The sequence below is a fragment of the Aquarana catesbeiana genome, linkage group LG01, assembly GCF_042186555.1.
Source record: "Aquarana catesbeiana isolate 2022-GZ linkage group LG01, ASM4218655v1, whole genome shotgun sequence".
NCBI classification, from domain to species: Eukaryota; Metazoa; Chordata; class Amphibia; order Anura; family Ranidae; genus Aquarana; species Aquarana catesbeiana.
In genome coordinates this window covers 476,912,244-476,936,588 of record NC_133324.1, presented here as the reverse complement: position 1 = coordinate 476,936,588, position 24,345 = coordinate 476,912,244, and the positions used below count along the sequence as shown (strand labels likewise).

The following is a 24,345-nucleotide window of genomic DNA, read 5'->3' as shown; positions in this document are numbered from 1 at the left end:
CTTGCCATTTATTTTTATTTCTCTCTTGGCCACATCATCTGCATTCTGCTTCCCGCTATTGAGTACCTAAAGCTGAACTATATTCACCTTCATTCCAGCTTTGCAATGTTCCAGAGCTCCTCACTGGTCGGTCTGCTTCTGGGTAATGATCGTTTTCATTGGCCAGGCCAAGATGATGTCACTTCCCAGCATGCACAGGACTTCATTTATCTTGGCATTGCCAAAATTGTACATTACATTAAGATGTGCGGGTGAACAGGTAGGTAAGAAACTTTAATTCAGAAGAGACATAGAATGTTCTACTTTAATGTGATAAGCAGTCTTACTGACAAACAGAAGGGTACAAAAGGTGACATTTGCAGTAATGGATCTCTCAGGATTTGAGGCTCCAAGGGCACTATGAAGAAATCGTAAAGTTCCACTATAATACACTGTAAGTTGCTAGGCATTTTATTGCCGAAGAGACTTGAAAAAAAAAACCTACCTGCCTGCTCACAGTGATCCCTGGACTGTAAACTGAGTTGCACAAGCGCGGCTCAGCTTAGAGTGGTCAGACTGATCCTATGTGCCAGGATGACTAGCTCTTGCGCATACGTGGCATCACCCTGCAACGGTCAATGAAGATGGGTGCAGCCGAGTGTAACGAGCCCCTTGCTCGCTCGGTTCCACTCTCCCGACACTCCTCTGCTGCTATAGAATCAGACTGCAGATCGCAATCCAATGCTCCGGGATTAGAACTACAGCTATGTGCCGTTCTAACCCAGTTGTGATAGCTCAGAACAAACACCAGGCAGGCTGTATGTAAGTTCAACCAGGAAACTCTCTTTATTGACAGGAATACAGTCTTATTTATACAATAAAAGAGGAGGTGCAGACCTTCTGCTCATATTACTCTAACAATACAGCTGTAACCTAATTAACCTAATTAACATGAGCTAATTAACTAATCCCTTTAGACAGCCTAGATGACTCAGACATGACCTTTAGGCCAGACTGGCCATCTTGTGGTTCAGAAAATCCAATAAACATTATCATAATAGCAGAGTTAATTAAACACAAACAACAATGGGGATCTAATGACTCTTAGATCCCATACTAGAGACTTATTTACAATACACATTCTAGCAGGCAACAGACAGACAGGCAGCTGGAATTGACATCAGCATCTCCTAACAGTATTTGTCCCAGCATTATGAATCAGCTACTATTTCTAATATGGCAAATCCAGGGTCCCCAGAGTCTGTGTGTCCTGGGGGACCAGGACCCAAATCCACAGTAATACCACCTCAAGGGTCCCCAGGAATACAGCTCACAAAGAGCACCGTTCCCCCAAATGCAAGGGCCCACGATCGATCGGCAAGAGGCTAGCATACAGTCCCCTCCAAAAGTCTCTCTCCCGGCTAGGTCTGTCACATTTCTCCCCTTTCGGCAGGAGACTAACACAGGAGGAGACCCCAGACGGGTTGACTCCGAAGTTAGTCAGTAGTTCCAGTCCTCTAATGCCTGTACCCACACAGTACCCCAAACAAATTGTTCCAAACAGAGTATTACTCACCCAGCCAACCTCTGCCTTTCTCAGAGAACATATCTGCCGCTGGGGAGAGGCCTGAACTGGCCCTTCTCCCTGGAGTCCTTTCTGCCGCTGGAGAGAAGACAGGGTGTCTGGGCTCACTCCGTCATGCTGTTGGGGATCTGGGCCGACTGCCCAGCATCCCTGGGGTATATAGGTGGAGACTGAAGTCCCATCCACCTTCACAGGAAATCCATCCTCTGTAAGTTGAGGGCAGAGTCCAGCAGTACTCGGCCCTGTTGCCAGCCCTTCTGCTGAAAACCCCACACCATCTGCTCCGACTAACTGTTGGGGAGGGACGACGAACACCTCCTCTCCCTTCTCCCCCTGTATCCTGATCTGCTGCTGGGAAGGGACCACCTCCTCCTCATCCTGAGCCTCCGGAATCGCCGCAGGTGTAGGGCAGAGATCTTGGACCCTCTGTCCAGTTGCCAGCGCTTCAGCTGGGGAAGTTCCTTGTAACTTCACAGATACTTCTGTTGGTGCTGGGCAGAGCACAATGAAGTTTGGCCCTAATAACAGCTCTTCTTCTGCTGGAGGCTCACCAGGTTGTTCTTCCTCAGCAGAAAAGTCTATCAAATCCCCTGTCTCTGCAACTGGTGTCTGGGGATAAAGGTTCACCATCTCCTGTCCCTGGAACCCAGAAGATGCTATCAGTGCTGGGCAGAGGTTAGCAGAGCTCTGCCCTGTTGTCAGCACTTCAGGTTTGGGGACGGCAATCTTCAGATTTTCCACTGCTGATTCTCTGGCATGCTGCTGGACAGGCACATTCCTCCATCCAAGATCATCCAATGCAGAAACAGGTTCATCAAGGTCAGTCAGCACTTGCTGCATCCGCCATAAGACCTCGGGGCAGGTTGGCAAAGCACACTGTTGCTCTGCCACATTGTCAACTCTTCAGCCAGGATTTCAGAGTTGTCAACTGGTATTTCCTGATGGTCCCAGGCAAAGGGAGCCCCACCATGCTGCTGAGCAGAGTCTAACATCTGTCTGTAGGCAATCTCAAGCTCCCATTCCTGAACGGCCAGAAACTCCAAATCTTCCTGTGCCCAGTGCACTTCTGAGACATTCAGTCTCCGCTCTCTGTGCTCCATTATTTCCTCCAAACGCCACTCCCGATCACTCCCAAAGTCAGGGTCCCTGGACAGCCTCCAGTACAACAATCCCAGGCCATCGTAGTCAAAGCCTTCCGTGGGGCTGTCATCCACTGTCCACGGGCACACTTGGGCTACATACCACTGGAGGGCTCTGTAGCTCTCGTCCAACCGCATTTCTGCCCGGATCAGCCTGCTTAACTCAGCTGTCCACTCCTGGTTCGGCTGTTCCTCCAATAACAGCATACTGCGATCAGTACCTTACATGGATGGAGGGGAGAACTTTTCCCTGGTGTCGCTGCTCACGCTGCTCATGGGCTAGCACTTCCTTCCAGAGTTCACAGCGGATAAAATCAAACCATTTCAGCAGGACCTGCTCTGATACTGGTCCTCTGTGCTGTATCTGCCTCTCTCGCAACCTCCTTCTGAATTCCTCTTCCATGGTGGCTGGTATCTGTACCTCTCCTCTCCTGCTATCTGGACCTTAGGTCCAGGTGATGGTTTGGATGTGTTCACGACAAGGAAGCACGATCCCACCATTCCCTCCACGGCTCTCAAGTAAGTCTTTCAGTGTGGCTCTCCTGCAGGCTGGTTTGGAGTGTCCCACTAACTGGAGAGCAAATCCCACGGCTGCCAACCAATGTAACGAGCCCCTTGCTCGCTCGGTTCCACTCTCCCGACACTCCTCTGTTGCTATAGAATCAGATTGCAGATCGCAACATCTGATTGCTCGGTCATCCAATGCTCCGGGATTAGAACTACAGCTATGTGCCGTTCTAACCCAGTTGTGATAGCTCAGAACAAACACCAGGCAGGCTGTATGTAAGTTCAACCAGGAATCTCTCTTTATTGACAGGAATACAGTCTTATTTATACAATAAAAGAGGAGGTGCAGAAATTGAATAGGCACAAACAAGGCAGTTTTAGCAATGGTACTATGTAAATTGTAGAGCAGGGGTCTCCAACCCCCGGACCGCGAAATTATACCGTTCCATGGCCTGTTGGGGAGCGGGCTGCATAGTGGGCATTGGGCAGCGGATAAGTGAGCCAGCACAACCTGCATTGCCACCCTTTGACCACCAGAGGGCACCTGTTCCCCTTCTCCTAGCACCACTACATCTTTCCCTCTCTATGGTCACAAAGAAGGAAAAGGGGGTGAGGGGAGAGCCACCGGGGACAGGATCTCATTGAGCACTGGTGAGATCCAGGCTGCACGCCCCCTGAGGTGACAGGCTGCACCCCCAACACCCCAGCTTTCCCTCTCCTGAGGTGACAGGCTGCCACCAAAAACTCATCTGCTTTTGCTCAGATCTTGGGTAAGAGACTAACATTGCACAAGTTAATCTGTTGTCTGCTGGGAACTGTTTGCTTTCTTGATGGACCCAACTTTGCCAGCCAAAGGGTTTATTTCTGTTCACTGGCCAATGTGACAAAAATGGGGACTGTTAATAAACTGTTATAGCAATCTTATAGATTGTTTATATAAGTACACTTGCTAATCCTTTCTTCTTTTAGGCAATGCTTGGCCTAATAAATTCTTTAAAATATCTCAAGGTCTGTCAATAGGAGCTGGATGAGCGAGGTGTGTTATCTTCAGGTGTGCAGAGAAATCACAAAACAATTCAATATATCTTTGTTTACTCCAGCATGGCAGCATATTGGTTAAATTGCACATGAAGTGAATATACCAAATTATCAGTGATGCAGCTCTGTGTATGAAATGTGTCTGGGGGGAGAGTAAATAATGGAAACACTACAATGTTTATGGGTGGCGCTATGAGGGTTAGAGAAAGTGGAGGGTTAACCCCCTTTGCATTATTATACGTCAGGCATTTCCACAAAGCAATTTTATCTATTGAAGTGCTGGACTGAAATGGGTGCCATTTTACAATGGAGCCACCATATAAGAGCAAAGAAAATGTTAAAATGTAACAAAACCCAAATACATAAAAATTATATTTTGCAGCTTATCGGGTCTTACGGAGGCTGCATTTGTTTTCTTTTTTTTTTCAGGCTTTTTTTATTTTCACCTGGTACTACTTCAAATATCACATTTTCTGTCCCTTTATGGCCACACTTACTTCTCCATGGTATACATAGAGCAGTGGCGGAAGTATAGGGGTCGCTGAGGTCGCCATGGCGACTGGGCCCCAAGCTGCAGGGGGCCCTTGAGGGACCCCCTGTTTAGGAGGAGCGGCTGAGATCGATCTCCCCGATCGTCGGCCAAACTGTAATTGGCACTGTGTGGGGAGCTTGTCACACTGATCTAAAGTGAAAGCAGTGTGTGCTGTGCTCTTTGTCTCCCCCTACAGTGCAGTACCCGGCAGGAAGAGGTGAGGTAAAGCACTGCCGTTTTTTAAAAGGCTTTCTGTATGTGTGTGTTCTTATGTGTGTTTATATGTGTGTTCATGTATGTGTTTGCATGTGTTTATGTGTGTATTTATATATGTATATGTGTTTGTGTGTGTATATACAGTATATGTGTGTGTATATTATGTGTGTGTTTATCTATGTGTATGTTTGTGTGTTTAGATGCAGTGATGGCCCATGCATTAAGGGCGCACGGGGGCCCCCCTCTCTCCAGCCACCCCTTTATCACCAATAGATAGATTAATGCATTGCATGAATCTATCTATGGCCGCCGCTGCCACCCCCTATTCAGGAGCCCGGACCATTTTTGGGCGCAGGGAACCTGAATTACAGCGGCGGGGGAGCCATAGGCTCTAATAGGCATCAAAAAAGGTGACCTCGCAGGCCACTCAGCTGTGTTAGAAAAGCGAATGACTATTCGTCACCTGATTGGCTGAAACGACAGGCGCCGCTATTGGACGCCTATCAGGAGGAGAGGACGGGAGATGTGGACAGCAGGAGACGCATGGAGGACCCCAGTCATCGCAGTCACCCGCTGCCCCACCAAGACAGGGTAAGTGCCGATGAGCGGTCGGGGGTCACACTGGCAGCATTTGATTGGCACACGGGCAGCATTTGATGGGCACACTGGCTGCGTTTGATGGGCATAGTGGCAGCGTTTGGCACAGTGGCTGCAATTGATGGAACACTGGCAGCATTTAATGGACACAGTGGCAGCGTTTGATGGCACAGTGGCAGCATTTGATAGGCACACTGGCAGCATTTAATGGGCAAACTGGCAGCATTTGATGGGCACACTGGCAGTGTTTGATGGGCATAGTGGCAGCGTTTGGCACAGTGGCTGCAATTGATGGCACAATGGCTGCGTTTGATGGCACACTGGCTGCAATTGATGGCACAATGGCTGCGTTTGATGGCACACTGGCAGCATTTAAGTGGCACAGTGGCAGCATTTGATGGGCACAGTGGCAGCAATTGATGGCACAGTGGCTGCGTTTGATGGCACACTGACAGCATTTAAGTGGCAGCGTTTGATGGGCACACTGGCAGCGTTTGATGGGCACAGTGGCTGCGTTTGATGGGCACAGTGGCTGCGTTTGATGGGCACAGTGGCTGCGTTTGGCACAGTGGCTGCGTTTGATGGCACACTGGCAGCATTTAAGTGGCACAGTGGCTGCAATTGATGGGCACAGTGGCTGCATTTGATGATTTTTTTTCAAAAAATGTTTGCGCCCCCCAAAAAATTTTGAGCACCAGCCGCCACTGTTTAGATGTATGTATGCACATTTTATGTATGCACGTTTAATCCTGACACCCTATATGTGTACAATCAGGACTGATTTTTTTTTTCTTGCTCGTTCAAAGTACCAGCAACAAAATGCTCTTCCTCTGAAAAGCGATCCATGCTCAGATCACTTTTCAGAGGCATTTAACAGCCGGTAAAGAGGCAATATGTTGCCTCCTGACTACCTGTTTTAACTCCTTAAAGTGATTGTAAAGGTTTTATTTTTTAAATAACAAACATGTCATACCTTCATTGTGCAGTTAGTTTTGCACAGAGTGGCCCCGAACAACGACTTCTGGGGTCCCTCGGCGGCTCTCACGGCTCCTCCTCTTATCAGACATCCCCCTAGGAAAAGCGCTGTCCAGGGTTCAGGGGGACCCTTTATGATTTCTTGCATCGGGGCCCTGAAGGTTTTAGTTACGCCACTGACATAGAGAGAACCATGGTTGTCACCCAGGCTGATCTTTAAACATATCTGCCTTTGTTCATCTCCATTACATGGTAATTGATGTAATTAGTAGTTTACACAAAAAGTGTAAATGTAACAATGCTGTCTTTTCAGCTGACAAAAGTTGACTAAGAAGTTGCATGTTTGATAAGCTAAACAAGGATTATGTGGACTGCTAAAAAAGTTCTTAGTATGAAAAAAGAAAACTTATGTAGCCATCACATCTATGGACTAACATATTACATTTTAGTTTTTTTCATTTATATATATACTTTATAAAGACGTTTAACTACTAGACTGTGCATGAACATTGCTTAAACTGAACATACAGAATACAAAACAAAACACACTAACAGCTTTTTTAACTTGAAAAAATAGATGCAGGGCAAAGAGCAATAAAAATATTTTGGTAGGGAGGGAAAGGGTGGCCCCTTTCACACTTGTACGACCTGAAAGTCGCGCGACTTGAAGCAATGCCTGTGTAATCTTGAGGTCTATGGACCTCAAGTTGCATCAAAGTCGAACCAAAGTCGGACCAAAGTAGTACTTTGAAGTTGCTGCGACTTGAAGTCGCACAGATATGTACGGTAATCATTGGAAATCATGGGGTACGACTTGTCATGGGACTTTGCAGCCCTAAGTCACAGGACAAGTCACACAAGCGTGAAAGGGGCCTAAGATGAAAGGTCTAACTTCTGTTGGATATTTATTGTTGTTGTACTACCTGACCTGATGACAGGTGTTACAGGTGCAGAAAAGAAATTAAATGCCCCCAAAGGGGACGCAGATATAAATACGCACATTGTTTGGGCTAAAGTTGACTTTTATTAGGCTAGAACACTTTGGCATAGTCCACTGCTTGCAAAAATGTAATACATGCACCCACTTTCTTAAAATAACAATGTGCATGTTACATTTTTTCATTAAAGTGATTCTAAACCTTATTTTTTTTAAATAACAAACATGTTACACTTACCTGCTCTGTGCAATGGTTTTGCACAGAGCAGACCGATCCTTCTCTACTGGGGGGACCTCCTGGATCCTCTAGCCTTCCAAGTGCTCCTCCAGCAAGTCGCCAACGGCTCCTACTGCTATCACTGTAAAGAGAGAGAGAAAGGAGAGAGCCTCTACTCTCATGCATAGTGCTAGATCGAGGTCCGGATCAGGTAAGTATAAGGGATGGCTGGGGGGGGGGGGGGGGGACGACCTGGACGCAGAAGGTTTTTTACCTTGAAGTGATATTAAAGTCTCCTTATTTTTTGGTTACATGTTATACTTACGTGCTCTGTACAGTGGTTTTGCACAGAGCAGCCCAGATCCTCTTCTTTTCGGGTCCCTCACCACCAATCCTGGCCCCTCCCTCCTGCCAAATGCCCCCCACAGTAAGCAGCGTATCCATTCAGACACAGAGCTATGGCTCAGCCCTGCCCCCTCTCTCTCCTCATTGGCGCCCGCTGCTGTGTCTCAGCCAATCAGGAAGGAGAGTCCCAGACAGCCTCTAGTGCGAGATCACTGGATCGAGATGGAGCTCAGGTACGTATTAGGGGGGCTGCTGCACACAGAAGATAAAAAAAAAAACTTCTGCCTTTAGAACCACTTTAATGAAGAGAATGCATTAGGGTAAAAAAACCTTATGGCTTTAGAACCACTTTAATGCCTGCAGAGCATTGTAACCATGGTCAATGGATTGTAAGCATAACACACAGACCCCTGCAAACTCTTCATAGAGCCCCATACGTTTGCACGGACCTTCTTTTATGGGCTGGGGGAAGTAAACACTGTGTGGAAGGCTGTGGAATGTGACCATTTTTCATGGTCACAAGCATGTACTTTGCTTTTATCATTTTATTTAGAGAATTATTTCACATTCAGTTTTGCTATATACATTTCTTGAGGGTCACCTGTAGGGATGAGCTTCGTGTTCGAGTCGAACCCATGTTCGACTCGAACATCGGCTGTTCGATCGTTCGCCGAATTGCGAACGTTATGGGCCGTTCGCGCTAAATTCGTGTGGCGCGTCACGGCCCATAATTCACTGCGGCATCGCAGTGCATTGCTGGCTGATGATTGGCCAAGCATGCACTATGACCCGCATGCTTGGCCAATCACAGCGCTGTCAGTAGAGAGAGCTGTAATTGGCCAAAGCCAGGGTGGCTTTGGCCAATTACGGCTCAGGGCATTTAGTACACACCCCACACTATATAAGGCCGCCTGCACGGCGGCCCTGTGTAGTGTGTGTTCCGGTGTGCTGAGAGATAGAGAGAGAGAGAGACAGTGTCATTTGATTTGAGTTAGATAGATTAGGCAGAACAGTCAGTCAGTTAGCTGCACTTACAGTGTATTGTGTATATATATGCATCCCAGGTGTTGCATATATATATATACACTGTATTCAGTTTAGCTAGATCCGTTCCTGTTATCTTCTATCTAGACTATTTACATTTAATGCAGTGCGTCCTGCTCACAGTGTTCAGCTAGATCCGTTCCTGTTATCTTCTAGACTATTTACATTTAGTGCAGTGCGTCCTGCTCACAGTGTTCAGCTAGATCCGTTCCTGCTATTTACATTTAGTGCAGTGCGTCCTGCTCACAGTGTTCAGCTAGATCCGTTCCTGTTAAATTCCTACTGACCGGCAGGCTTGTCTGGTTACAGTATATAAAGCTACCTGAAGAAAATTACAGGTGTTCTATTTGATCCTATTAGTACCACGGTCAGGCAGCTAGACTATTTACATTTAGTACAGTGCGTCCTGCTCACAGTGTTCAGCTAGATCCGTTCCTGTTATCTTCCTACTGACAGGCAGGCTTGTCTGGTTACAGTATATAAAGCTACCTGAAGAAAATTACAGGTGTTCTATTTGATCCTATTAGTACCACGGTCAGGCAGCTAGACTATTTACATTTAGTACAGTGCGTCCTGCTCACAGTGTACAGCTAGATCCGTTCCTGTTATCTTCCTACTGACAGGCAGGCTTGTCTGGTTACAGTATATAAAGCTACCTGAAGAAAATTACAGGTGTTCTATTTGATCCTATTAGTACCACGGTCAGGCAGCTAGACTATTTACATTTAGTACAGTGCGTCCTGCTCACAGTGTACAGCTAGATCCGTTCCTGTTATCTTCCTACTGACAGGCAGGCTTGTCTGGTTACAGTATATAAAGCTACCTGAAGAAAATTACAGGTGTTCTATTTGATCCTATTAGTACCACGGTCAGGCAGCTAGACTATTTACATTTAGTACAGTGCGTCCTGCTCACAGTGTTCAGCTAGATCCGTTCCTGTTATCTTCCTACTGACAGGCAGGCTTGTCTGGTTACAGTATATAAAGCTACTTGAAGAAAATTACAGGTGTTCTATCCCAGCTTAGTGCAGCTACAGGCCATTAGTATGTCTGGAAGGCCAAGAAGGAGAGGCAGACAGTCACAAGCCAATAAGAGAGGGCAAGCAGGCTCTGTGTCTAGTGCTGGTCGTGGAGACGGTGCATCCTCATCAGCACGTGGCCATGGGACACGCTTGGCCTTTTTTTCGGCAGCTGGCCATGTTGAGCCGCAACATGCGGAAGACTTGGTCGAGTGGATGACCAAGCCGTCCTCATCCTCCTCATCCTCTCTCACCCATGCCCAGGGTGCTTTGTCTGGCAAAGCAGCGGCCTCTTCCCTCAGCTCAATGTCATCAGTGACTCCTTCCCTAGCTCCACCATGTCCTCATGAGGATTCCCTCGAACTGTTTGACCACAGTGTTGGGTACATGCTCCAGGAGGATGCCCAGCGTTTGGAAGGCTCTGATGACGATACTGAGCTCGATGAAGGCAGTAACATGAGCGCGGACAGAGGGGGTGCCCAAGAAGGACAGCAATCTGGCAGTCATGCTCCCCCTGCTGCAGCATACTGCCAGGTTTGCTCCAGTGATGAGGAGGGAGGGGATGATGAGGTCACTGACTCAACGTGGGTGCCTGATAGGAGAGAGGAGGAGGAGGAGGAGGAGGAGGAGGAGGAGGAGGCGGCAGCACATCACCAACGAGGCAGGATGCCCTCCAGGGGCCAGCCTAAGGGCAACACATTGACTGCATCACACCCCAAAGCTCCACATGTGCAGGGCGCTGCAGTCTCTGCGCGTTATTCAAAAAGTTCTTTGGTGTGGGCCTTTTTTGAGACGAGTGCATCAGATCGCACCGCTGCTATTTGCAACATATGTCTCAAGCGTATCTCGCGTGGCCAAAATATCTCCCGCTTGGGTACCACATGCTTGACCAGACATATGTTGACCTGCCATGCAGTTCGTTGGCAAGCGTATCTAAAAGACCCACACCAAAGAACAAAGAGGATCTCTCCTTGCTCCTCATCAGCTGAGATTTCCAACCCCACTAGACCTTCAGTCCTCTCTGAGACCTGCAGTGAGAGGAATGAAGGTGTAGAATTAGGTGTGTCACAGCCAAGTACTTGTGGGCAATCTGCTTTTGGTACACCGACGTCAGATTGTACCAGGCAAATTTCCCTGCCCCAGCTGCTGCACCGCCGAAAGAAGTTTGCTCCCAGCCATCCACATGCCCAGCGGTTGAATGCTAGCTTGGCAAAATTGCTAGCACTTCAACTGCTGCCTTTTCAGTTGGTAGACTCTGCCCCCTTCCGTGAGTTTGTGGAATGTGCGGTTCCTCAGTGGCAGGTACCCAAACGCCACTTTTTCTCACGGAAGGCGATTCCGGCTCTCTACCGGCATGTGGAAGGCAATGTCCATGCCTCGCTGGACAGGGCGGTCAGCGGTAAGGTGCATATTACCGCTGACTCATGGTCCAGCAGGCATGGACAGGGACGTTACCTAAGTTTCACGGCGCATTGGGTGACTCTGCTGGCAGCTGGGAAGGATGCAGGACAAGGTGCAGTAGTGTTGGAGGTTGTTCTGCCACCACGCCTCCAAAATGCTGATTGTGACACACCTCTCTCCTCCACCCCCTCCTCTTCTTCTTCCTCCATGGCCTCTTCCTCGGAACCAGCGGTGCTCCGTAGGCGTTCAAGGGGCTACGCAAGTACGCAGGCCAAAAGATGCCATGCGGTGCTTGAGCTGGTGTGCTTGGGGGACAGGAGCCACACTGGGGCAGAGGTTCTGTCAGCTCTGCAGGGGCAGGTTCAGAGGTGGTTGACGCCACGCCAACTTAAGGCAGGAATGGTGGTTTGCGACAATGGCACCAACCTCCTCTCTGCCCTCCGACAGGGACAAATGACCCATGTGCCCTGTTTGGCTCACGTCCTTAACTTGGTGGTGCAGCGGTTCTTGGGCAGGTACCCGGGCTTACAGGATGTCCTGAGGCAGGCCAGGAAAGTCTGTGTGCATTTCCGCCGGTCATATAATGCCAGTGCTCGGCTGACGGACCTCCAAAAGGAGTTTAACCTGCCCAAGAACCGCCTAATCTGTGACATGCCCACCAGGTGGAACTCAACGTTGGCCATGCTGCAGCGGCTGCACACGCAGCAGAGGGCCATCAATGAGTACCTGTGCGACTATGGCACCAGGACAGGGTCAGGGGAGCTTGGTTTTTTTTCCCCACGCCAGTGGGCCATGATCAGGGATGCATGCACTGTCCTGTCACCATTCGAGGAGGCCACGAGGATGGTGAGCAGTGACAGTGCATGCATCAGTGACACTGTCCCCCTTGTCCACCTGTTGGAGCACACGCTGCGTGGAATAATGGACAGGGCACTTGAGGCAGAACAGAGGCAGGAAGAGGAGGACTTCCTTAGCTCTCAAGGCCCCCTTTATCCAGACAGTGTTCCTGCGTGCCCGCCGATCACACAGGAAGAGGACGAGGAGGAAGAGGAGGAGGAGGAAGATTGTGTCAGTATGGAGGTGGAGCCTGGCACTCAGCATCAGCAGCAGTCTTTAAGGGATCAGTCCCAAGAAACACATGGACTTGTACGTGGCTGGGAGGAGGTGGCTGCGGACCATGTCGTTCTTAGTGACCCAGAGGACTCCGGACCGAATGCCTCAGCAAACCTACGCTGCATGGCCTCCCTGATCCTGCAAAGCCTGCGTAAGGATCCTCGTATTCGTGGTATCAAGGAGAAGGACCAATACTGGCTGGCAACCCTCCTTGATCCACGTTACAAGGGTAAGGTTGCGGACCTTATCTTGCCATCGCAGAGGGAGCAGAGGATGAAACATCTTCGGGAGGCCTTGCAGAAAGGTCTGTGCAACGCGTTCCCAGAGACTGGGAGGTTACAAACTCCTGTTTCTGGACAACGTGTTGCTGAGGCTTCGGTCAGTCAAAGAAGGAGCGGTGGAGAAGGTGGCCGTCTGACCGATGCGTTCAGACAATTTTTTGGTCCGCAGCCCCAAGGTATGATCGGTTCCAGCAACCATCGCCAGCGTCTGTTTTACATGGTGCAGGAATACCTAGGGGCAAGATCAGACTTGGACACCTTTCCCACCGAAAATCCTCTGGGTTACTGGGTCTTGAGGATGGATCACTGGCCAGAGCTTGCACAGTATGCAATTGAGCTACTGGCCTGTCCTGCATCCAGCGTTCTTTCGGAACGCACATTCAGTGCTGCTGGAGGCGTGGTAACCGATCACAGGGTGCGTCTGTCCACCGACTCGGTCGATCGGCTGACCTTCATAAAAATGAATGAGTCTTGGATCACCACCAGCTACCAAGCACCTGATGCTGATGTAACCGAATAATTTTTTTTGAAATCTCAGATCCCTTCAAAGACTGCCTATGCTGATGCTGAGTGACTATCCCTGAGTAATTATCCTCTTCCTCCTCAATCATCACGCTGATAGCTTGTAAGAACATTTTTGGTTCTGGGCGCCACCACCAGTGCCTAAGGCACAATTTTTCAGCCCCTGTTTAACAGGGGCGTGTAATTACAATTTTTGATGTAATACTTTGCAGCAGGGCTCGTTCCTGCATTCCAACTAGAGTGTCTGTGAGGGGTTGCAGTGTTGTGGCACCAGCACCAGTGCCTAGGGCCCAATTTTTCTGCCCCTGTCTAACAGGGGCGTGTAATTACAATTTTTGATGCAATACTTTGCAGCAGGGCTCGTTCCTGCGTTCCAACTAGAGTGTCTGTGAGGGGTTGCAGTGTTGTGGCACCAGCACCAGTGCCTAAGGCCCAATTTTTCTGCCCCTGTCTAACAGGGGCGTGTAATTACAATTTTTGATGCAATACTTTGCAGCAGGGCTCGTTCCTGCGTTCCAACTAGAGTGTCTGTGAGGGGTTGCAGTGTTGTGGCACCAGCACCAGTGCCTAAGGCCCAATTTTTCTGCCCCTGTCTAACAGGGGCGTGTAATTACAATTTTTGAAGCAATAATTTGCAGCAGGGCTCGTTCCTGCGTTCCAACTAGAGTGTCTGTGAGGGGTTGCAGTGTTGTGGCACCAGCACCAGTGCCTAAGGCCTAATTTTTCAGCTCCTGTTCAACAGGGGCATGTAATTACAATTCTTGATCTAATATTTCACAGCAGGGCCCTGTGAGGGCTTACAGTGTTGTGGCCACAGCAACACCTAAGGCCCAAATTTCTGCTGAGTATATAGGGCAGGACCCTACTTTCAAACATCTAACTTACAAACGACTCCTACTTGCAAACGGAAGGAGACAACAGGAAGTGAGATGAAATCTACCCCTAGGAAGGGAAATTCTCTCCTGTAAGAGTTAATATGGGAAAACAATTTCTCCTTTCCACTGATGCTTTCCAATCCTTGTTCCACAAAAAAACCCAAATTTTCAAAAAACATTTTTCATTGGGACAAAAAAGTGAGGTGAAATCTTCTGAAGAGGAGGAAAGACAGCAAAACAAATGTCACAGGGGTGATAACCCTTCCCTATGTTTTCCAAAAAGCTTAGAAAAGATTTTTTGGCTGGAGCTAAACACGTTAAAAATGTTCAAAATTACAAACAGATTCTACTTAACAACAAACCTACAGTCCCTGTCTTGTTTGCACCGCCTGTATACTGCTGTTCAGAGTATATAGGGCCTGGTGGCCCCACACCTTTCCTTATTTTAATTTGGGTGCGGGGTTCCCCTTAATATCCATACAAGACCCAAAGGGCCTGGTAATGGACTGGGGGGTACCCATGCCGTTTGTCTCACTGATTTTCATCCATATTGCCATGACCCGACATGACATTAAACCCGCAAGCAGTTTTAAATGAGATTTTTTCCTTTAAAAATGACATTTGGTGCAGGGACTGTTCTAAACATGGGAAACACGCGTCACTTTACAGGCATACTATAGACACCCCCCAGGTACGATATTTAAAGGAATATTTCACTTTTTTTTTTTTACTTTAAGCATCATTAAAATCACTGCTCCCGAAAAAACGGCCGTTTTTAAAAGTTTTTTTTGCATTGATACATGTCCCCTGGGGTAGGACCCGGGTCCCCAAACCCTTTTTAGGACAATACCATGCAAATTAGCCTTTAAAATGAGCACTTTTGATTTCGAACGTTCGAGTCCCATAGACGTCAATGGGGTTCTAACGTTCGTGCGAACTTTCGGTCCGTTCGCGGGTTCTGGTGCGAACCGAACCGGGGGGTGTTCGGCTCATCCCTAGTCACCTGCTTTAAATGTGATGAAAAGTGATCAAACCATAGAAGTCTATATCAAACAACAGATTTCTATAATTCACTGGTTGCTGTAACAGTCAACAGATATTGTATATACAGAAAACATGTGATTTTAATATAGTATTGCTGTAATACTAGGCCATATTTAGATAATAAGATATACTGTTAGAGCACTTTCTCACAAGTCATTATGTGCATACTGTACACTGCAAATTATTGCTATCCATGTAAAAATCTCAATTTGGCCTAGTATCAGCCTCTTGCAGTCCAGTACAGCAGAGCTGAAGGAGGGAGAAGTAAAACAAGGAGCCAATCAGATGTGCTGCAGTGCTCATGTGCGGACAAGAAACATGCAGATGGGAGGAAAGAGCAAACTAACAGAAAGATACGCTCATCAGTCTGCTGCTTTTTCTTTCACTGTCCAGTCACAAAGTGGGAAGGAGTCCTGTAAATTCTACTTATTCTGCCCTGCCAGACAGGACTCTATCGTCCGGAAGGGCTGTGTTATTCCCAGAACTGGATGGACCAAAATACCTTTGGCAGGTAAAACATCTCCCCTATAGGTATTTCATTTGTGGATTTTAGTTTCTTGGAGTTCAGCTTTACTGAAAATATTTAAGGGATTGCAAGATTGCCAAGCAGACAACAGTTACATTTTAAGTAAAGAAGATTTTACCGTTAGTTTAGAAAGGGGTTCCTACAATAACAGTTCTTAACCCCTTCATGCCTACGGATAAAACAAATCTTAATGCTTAAGCACAATTTTGCATGTTTGACATGCGTTAGTAAAACTGTACATATCATCACAACTACTTTGTGCATCCAGATGGGTTATACCTTGTTTTTTTTTCAGGGCTTTCATTTGGTTGTAAATGGTTATGGATATCTCCCACTTTTTTTTTTTTATTATCAAAGGAAAACTGTCCCAAAATAAAAAATATATATTTCTTTAAATATAGCTGTATATTTCTTGTTACTACCATAACCTTCCACCAAAGAACAACCCAAAATAAATTCTCCTGCTCCTGATGATTCTAGCGATGCCACATATGTGTATGTTAGTTGTTGTTTTTACCCGTAGTACAGCCCAGATAAAATAGTGCACCTTTTGCTTTTTTTTTTTTTTGTCCTACCTAAAACACACTGACACTAACTTACACTAATGTTAATTTAAGAAAATTAAGGAAAAAAATCCTGCCCAAAATATACTGATCATTGATCCTGACCTTGACATTTGACCCTTACTTGACCCAAACACTAACCCTGGCACTGGCCTAGATCAAACCTTGATCTAGATATTTTTTCTTTTATTTATTATTATAAATTGTATCTTTCCTCTCCATTCACAGAGAGAGAAAAACAGGGGCAAGCTTCACAGTGACTGATCACTGTGACAGCCAATCAGAGGCTACCACAGCGATCAGGTGACCCTGAATTGGGCATTCCAGGTCCCGATTATTAGTACAGGGCCCAGGGCAATTGGTGAGATAAGGAAGGTTTGCATATATGCGGCCCCACAGAAAAAAGGCCAGTGAAGTGGGGCCGCATATATGTGTTACGTCGGCGTCAAGGGGTTAAATTTGTCGAGCTTCCTGTAATTGTAACTAGTAGTTAATCTGACTGTACTTGTGGGGTTAGACAGTCACCCACCATCATTAGGCAAAATTGTAAATAGTTACCCATAATGCTTTTGTTTTGTCTTAAAATACAATGAAAGGCTCACATATGACAGTTAAAACAAGCCCCAGATTTAGCAGTTTGTAATGCACAAGCCTCACAAGATGAAAAAAAAAAAAAAAATCTTTTTGTTTCTGACTGAGCCAAATCTTGCTTCATTTGTGTCTCACTCATTCCCTTCACAGGCACTGCAGCTTGCAGTGGGGGGGGTTCAGCAACAGAGGCGGTGCTATCAATACAGAAAGCATAGACAGGAATAGGTGTGACTAGGTGCTGATTCACAAATAAGAGGCTTGTGAATCAGCAATGACAACCCTCATAACCTCACCCCTGCAACATTTTTTCATTCTTTTGTAGTGCATGCATACACAGCCTACAATTCTGCTCTGAACCAGGAGCAGTGCAGCATCGTTGCCACAACATTTCTGAAAGCTGCATTAGGTGGTCTTCACTAGCAGGCTCAACAGATATTTTGCAGGGGGATTAATCGAAAACTAAGTGCAGATGCACTTACAATAAGTGCTGCACCTCATCTTTCATGGAAGGTCATAGTTGAATTACAATATGGATGAAAACATCAAGAGCTGCATGAATGGGATGGACAAGGTTCATTTTTCAGCCCAGTTAACCACTTCAGCTCTGTGAGGTTTACCCCACCTTCATGACCAGGCCATTTTTTGTGATACGACACTGTGTTACTAACTGACAATTGCGCGGTCGTGCAACGCTGTACCCAAATAAAATTTTCTCTACTTTTTTTCCCACAAATAGAGCTTTCTTTTGGTGGTATTTGATCACCTCTTTGGTTTTTATTTTTTGCGCTATAAACAAAAAAAGACAGACAATTGTGAAAAAAACAATATTTTTTACTTTCTGCTTCAAAACATATCCAATAAAAAAATGAAAAAAAAATCGAATTTCTTCATCAATTTAGGCCAATATGTATTCTGTTACATATTTTTGGTAAAAAAATCCCAATAAGTGTATATTGATTGGTTTGCGCAAAAGTTATAGCGTCTACAAATGATGGGAAATATTTATGAAATTTTATTTATTTAATTTTTTACTAGTTATGACAGCGTCCATCGACTTATAGCGGGACTGTGATATTGTGGTGGATAAATCTATACTTTGACACTTTTGACCCTTTTTTGGGGACCAGTGACTCTAATACAGTGATCAGTGCTAAAATGCACTGTCACTATACTAATGACATTGGCAGGGAAGGGGTTAACATCAGGGGCGATCAAAGAGTTAAATGTGGGCCTAGGGAGTGTTTACTAACTGTGGGGGAGATGCTTGAACTGTCGGAAGGCAGATATCCGTGTTCCTGCTTAGCAGAAACACAAGATCACTACCTTCTCTACTGACAGAAAGGCGATCTGCCTAGTTTACATAGGTAGACTGCTGTTCTTCCTCTCTCCCGAATGATCGCCAGATGGCAGCGAACATCAAGTCCGCCGGACCCGCTCATTGGCTCCCACTGTGTCCAATCACAGAGGGTCGCTGGCAGCGCACATACGCGCCCAGACCCCGAAGTGCAGAATCACTTACAGGTATGTGATTCTGCGCAGAGGACCTGCCACCACACAGTGGAGCAGTCGGCAAGAGGTTAACTATGAACTATTGTAAATGGGAAAGGTTCCCCCACTGGGTTTTTTAGCAGCAAGATATCACAAATTATTTAATGTATAAAAGTCTTTATTAAGTAAAGGTCACATATTGAACATTAAAATATGAGCTCTGGTCATGAGGCATTGTACATATACCAGGATGCAGCATTGCAAACATTATACAGCATTAAAAGGTAATAATTGCTATATCAAAAATAGCGACCTGTTTTGACCTATTTGGTCATGGACTTTTTTTGTGAGATAGTTTGCTCTAAAACAAATACATTCAACTTTAATTTTCAAAAAACATCTTTCAGTATGCACCAATTTACTGTCAGAAACCATGAATCAGACTGAGACAGAAGTACAGTTAAATCACACTTGTTTAATAATAATAAAAAAATATAAACAGAGTAAATGTAGTCAAAACATAGCCAGAGTTCATGAACCGGAACGGATAGTCAGACAAGCCAAAATGTCAGGGAGCCAGAGATGAGCGCAGTAGAACAGCAAGCAGGATCTGGAGCCAGAAGGAATGTCAGCCATGCAAGTCTTTAACAGGAACACAGGAGAGCGTCTCTAGAGATGTGACCAAGGTGAAGGCAGAGATCATCTGGACTGGACGGCTTAAGTAGGCAGGACTGACGAGCAGGATATCATCAACATGTGAGTCACTGTGGAGACAAAGGAGCTGGCAATTAGCCGACAGCTGAGCGGACAGCTTTGAGAAGGAAGGGCCGAGCCTAGCCCTGACATTTACATGTACATAAACATTGCTATATTTACCACTGAAAGCTGGAATGAATAGCTTCAGAGCCAATAGTCTAAAATCAGTTGGATAATCCGGCGGACCACACGGCCATCTGTACCTCTCTGGAGAGAAGAGCCCAGCCCAGAAGGCTTACAAGAAGCCATAATCTATGCCTCCCCAAAGAGGAAGGAAGAGGCACAGCACCAGCAACAATTCTCCCAGCTATTGTTAATATGTCAAGGAGGGGTATAAATTAGTACAATATATTGAAGTTCCTAATATATTCTACATATCTTATTAAAAAAAATAAACTAATTAAAATAATACTTACTTCTGTGCATTATGTGAATTAGTATGTAACTGATGATTGATGTGTTGCATATTGCATATTAGCAACAATAATTTAATTGGGGGGGGGCGAACACTTCTCCAATAATGATATTGTGAATTTAGGAAGTAAAATTACTAATACAGAAGTGCTGTGTGAATAAATTAAAAAAGACATAATGGTTGATCTCATATGTACAGTGAGAGAATATAAAACTACAAATGAATGAATATCCTATTTTGCCACTGGGGTGAGCACTTTCTTGCCAGTGGCGTCCCGCGATCACTTCCGATGTCGGGGTTCTTCTGACACCCACGGCTCTCTCACTTTTCTGAGACTTACAGATTCCCTCAAGTCCCCTGGCCTGATAAGCTTATAGTTATGCTTATACTTCTGCCAGTATGAGTACAGTAAATTACAAAAGGATGTAAAATGACTAGGGATGAGACGGGGGTAGAACCCTTCCCTACTCTATCCAAAACTAAAGTCTACTCTAGCCTTCAAAGGTTGGACCCAGACTTGTCCTTAATTGACTACTAAGAATAAAACCTGGTCCAAGAAGGGATGAAATATCTGTATAGGTATGCCCAGAGCTGAGAGCTAACAAAATAGGCAGAGGGCATACATGACTGGGTGAAAGGGGAACCAGGCAGAATGGGTTAACTATATTAAGTGGCGATGACAGTACTGATGCTTACCTGATTAGTCAAGTAGATGAGGTGATTGGGATTAGCAGAAGAGTATAGTGCTAGATAGGAGTGCTTTAGGTTTTTTTCTGTTATACTTCTTTTGTGGTTCTTTGGCAGTTTGGGGTCCTTGACGGTAGTCTAAACCTGGTGTTATTGATAAAACTCTAGTAATAGGTGTGACATACATGGCCATCATCGGTAGTGTATACCAACAAAAAAAGGGGGGAGAAAAAAGATGTCGGACTGTGCAGGCCAGAAAGAGGAGCATAGACTAATTTCATAAAAACATTTTTACATATTTTATAATAATTTATTATTATTTATTATCAAACATTAAAAAGCATTGATGCCACCGCATCCATTTTCTTCATAAAAAAATAATGCTTATAGAGCAATTTCCTGCATAGTGGTTTGTGATAAAAATGTTTTTATGAAATGAGTCTATGCTCCTCTTACTGGCCTGTACAGTCCGACTTCTTTTTTCTCCCCTCTTTTTTTGTTGTTGTTGGTAAAACGGTGGGGGAACCCATCTTAGGTATGGCGTCCTCTAGTTGGTACGGTTCAATTCATAGTGGCCGGGTAATGGTAAGACCAGTGGATGTCTGCGGTCAGCTGGGTTAGTCCCTGAGGCCGGTGTTTGGCGGCTGGGGTCATAACTTGGGGCCACATACACAAAGTTTTAGTTATATGGTACCATCAAGGACCTGCAACTATTGTTAAATGGAATGATATTTTTCTTGTTATGTTTTGTTCGTTATAAGGTTATGTTTAATAAGACCGATTCGGCCATTTAACTCCAATTACTAGTAGTGTGTTTTTTTTCTAGGGATTATAGAAAGGTTGTAGATGTGTGAAGTTTTGGGTAAAAGGTCACGTATGGAACTGAGCTCTGCTCTACCCTGGTCATGCTTGCCATACACAGCCACTTGTCTATCAATGACAAGCTCTTTAACCACTTGCCGATCGGCTCACGCCAATATACATCGGCAAAGTGGCACATGCCTGTGAGTCGCCGTATGGGTAAGTCATCCCCTTTAAGAGCCACTGCGGCACGGACCTGATGTGCGAGGCCGGCGGGCACGATCGCGGCCGGCCACCCGCGATTACGAGAATGAGAGCTAGAATGGGGATTTGTGTTTGTCAGGGGAGAGGAGACATATCGTTTGTTCCTACTAAGTAGGAACAGCGATATGTTTCCTCCCCCAGTCAGTCCTATCCCCATACAATTAGAAACCTTCCCTGCCAGTGACATTTACACAGTAATCAGTGCATTTTTATAGCCTATAGACCATTTCTATGGTCCCAAAAATGTGTCAAAAGTGTCTGATCTGTCCGCCACAATGTTGCAGTACCGCTAAAAATCGCAGATCACCGCCATTACTAGTAAAAAAAAAATAATAAAAATGCAATGAAAATGCCATAAAGCTCTCCCCATAGTTTGTAGACGCTATAACTTTTGTGCAAACCAATCAATATACGCTTATTGCGATTTTTTTTTTACCAAAAATATGTAGAAAAATATATATTGGCCTAAACTGATGAAGAAATTAGTTTTTTTAAACAAATTTGGGGGATATTATAGCAAAAAGTAAAAAATATATATATTTTTCTTCAAAATTGACGCTCATTTTTTGTTTATAGCGCAAAAAAAAAAAAACGCAGAGGTGATCAAATACCACCAAAATAAAGCTCTATTTGTGGGAAAATAAGGACATCAATTTTGTTTTCTGTACAGCGTCGCGCGACCGCGCAATTGTCAGTTAAAGTGATGCAGTGCGGTATCGCAAAAACTGGCCTGGTCATTAAGCAGGCAAATCTTCCGGTCTGTAAGTGGTTAAACCAGATATAAATCACAAAATGGATTGAAGCAACCAAACACCAGCATTATCATTATTTTTCTTATATTATATTTACACAGCTGGGTTATTGGTAGATTGCCTCAAGATGGTCTTTTTCTCAAAAACTGGTTAAAATGTTTGAAATTGCAACAGGATTGCCATTTTGTATGATCAGAATATAGGGAAGAATTTACGCCAATGTTTGCACTGCAATGCTAAGGAACCATTCACACCATAATGTGCACATGCTGATATGTATTTTAAACTGTGCTGTGCAGCAAAACAGTTTTAACACACCATGCTGTGCATTTTTCCTTTTTTTTTTCTTTTACTTATATGTTATCATTGTCGCCTGTTGAAACATGTCCTATTTTTTCAGCAGATATCAGAGCATTGACGTGATCTGAAAGCACTGCCTTGGGCAACACAGTCCAATGCAGCCCAACACAGCTCAGCCCGCATTAACTTATTAGACTGGTTTCTGAGCTGACCGACCTTTTGGAGGGTTTGCAATGATACTGTATATTTGATTAAGAATTACTGTCCTGTTTGGCAGAAGATAATGACAAGAAGTTCTAAAAAGTTAAAATTGAATATAATAAAAATTGGTAATATTCAACAAAATACAAGCATTTACTGACAAGCAATGATACTTGCTGGCAAGATACATAAATGAAACTTATCAGCACAAATCAGTGCTCAATTACATATGGGATTTTAAAATGGTTAGTGCAAGAATTTAATGTGATCGAACGCCAGCCAAGGCTTTTTTTCATTGTTTTGGATAAAATCAAAAAGGCTAATGTCAGGGTGCTGCTAACAGTAATGATCTTAGTATGTCCTTATTCCAGCAATGCTATTCTGATAAGATAGCAGTACTGCTATGGCAAAATGTCTGGATACATTTTTATATGTTTATCAGGATAAGAAGGAGGTGGTTTAGAGAGTGGTTGGGCATAAGGTGAATAAAATTTTCACTCATAGGCTCCTGAAATCCATCTCAAGAATCAGGGACCTTCAAGCACTATAAAAGATAGACTGCCTAGTAGAGTTCCCACAAGCAATTTTACATAGTCATAAAAAAAAATGCAGAATTATTCTTGCATTTGTTATCTGCCTATAAAGAAAAAGGCAAATATTTGTCCAAATATCCCTAATATTCTTCAATATAGGTGGTAAACTTCAGATCTCCAAGCTTATATTATGTTACGTTATGTACATTTGGCAGAAGTATATGCTGAACATATTAGGGTTGCTGTTACCTGACGCAATTAAAACTTAGTTGAACAATACATTACCCAAATACAAATTTCTGTGCTAGTACTGTTCAGTTTCCAGAATATATATATATATATATATATATATATATATATATATATATATATATATATATATATATATATATGTATATATATACTTCTAAGTCAAGATGGCTACCCAAATCTCATGGGATTTCAGCATCCAATAAGAGATGCTGGCCTCCCCAAGATGGCTGCCTCAAGCTCATATTAGGGACAAATTAGTCCTCAACAGTCTCTTGATATCCTGAAGGAATAGCACCGTACCACTTTCAGGTCGGCGAATATACTGAAGCTGAACACTTGCCTACACCAGAGATATTTTGTAGATGTTGGCAGCCCTGTGAAAACAGGGACTACCTCTATAAATCATAGACATCTGGTCTTCCCTAGGTTAGATGGTAGAGATGGTTAGATGTTTGCCTTGCTGGAACTATTGCTTGTCCTCAAACCTACTGGTACCTGTTATTTTATGAATCATAACTTGCATGATAAAACAAAAATGTGTGTGTGGCACCCTCTACCTTAGGTAGGTAGGTGCAAGAGTAGTGAGTTTGTTTTGTACTGTCAGCGCAGATAAATTTAGGCAGGCCTATGCTGTGAGCTATGCCTGTTTGTTTTTGATCTGGGGGCAGGGGAGTGGTTTAGTGTAGCAGCAGGTGACTCACATGTGCTTCATTTCTTGGGTGCCTCCTCTGGTTTTCATAAGGTTCTGGAAAAGAGGCAGAGCAGAGAGCTGGAGTGACATGCGGTGTATGTGGGAGCCCTGACCAATCCCCAACTAGGATTGGCAGGGGGCAGGCCTCCTATATGTACCC

At 45.0% G+C, this 24,345-nt stretch overlaps 2 long non-coding RNA genes across 3 annotated transcripts in view; one reads left to right on the top strand and one right to left on the bottom strand.

The window, feature by feature from the left end:
• Positions 1–4,712: 4,712 nt before the first annotated feature.
• LOC141102567 (uncharacterized) overlaps positions 4,713–24,345 on the top strand; it is a 105,422-nt gene continuing 85,789 nt past the window's right edge. The window contains exon 1 of the long non-coding RNA XR_012235156.1: positions 4,713–5,002. This is a non-coding gene — a long non-coding RNA (uncharacterized lncRNA). The remainder of the gene's footprint in view (positions 5,003–24,345) is intronic.
• Positions 18,989–24,345, bottom strand: part of LOC141102555 (uncharacterized) — a 49,171-nt gene continuing 43,814 nt past the window's right edge. For both annotated transcript variants that reach the window (XR_012235147.1, XR_012235148.1), the window contains one exon: positions 18,989–19,297. This is a non-coding gene — a long non-coding RNA (uncharacterized lncRNA). The remainder of the gene's footprint in view (positions 19,298–24,345) is intronic.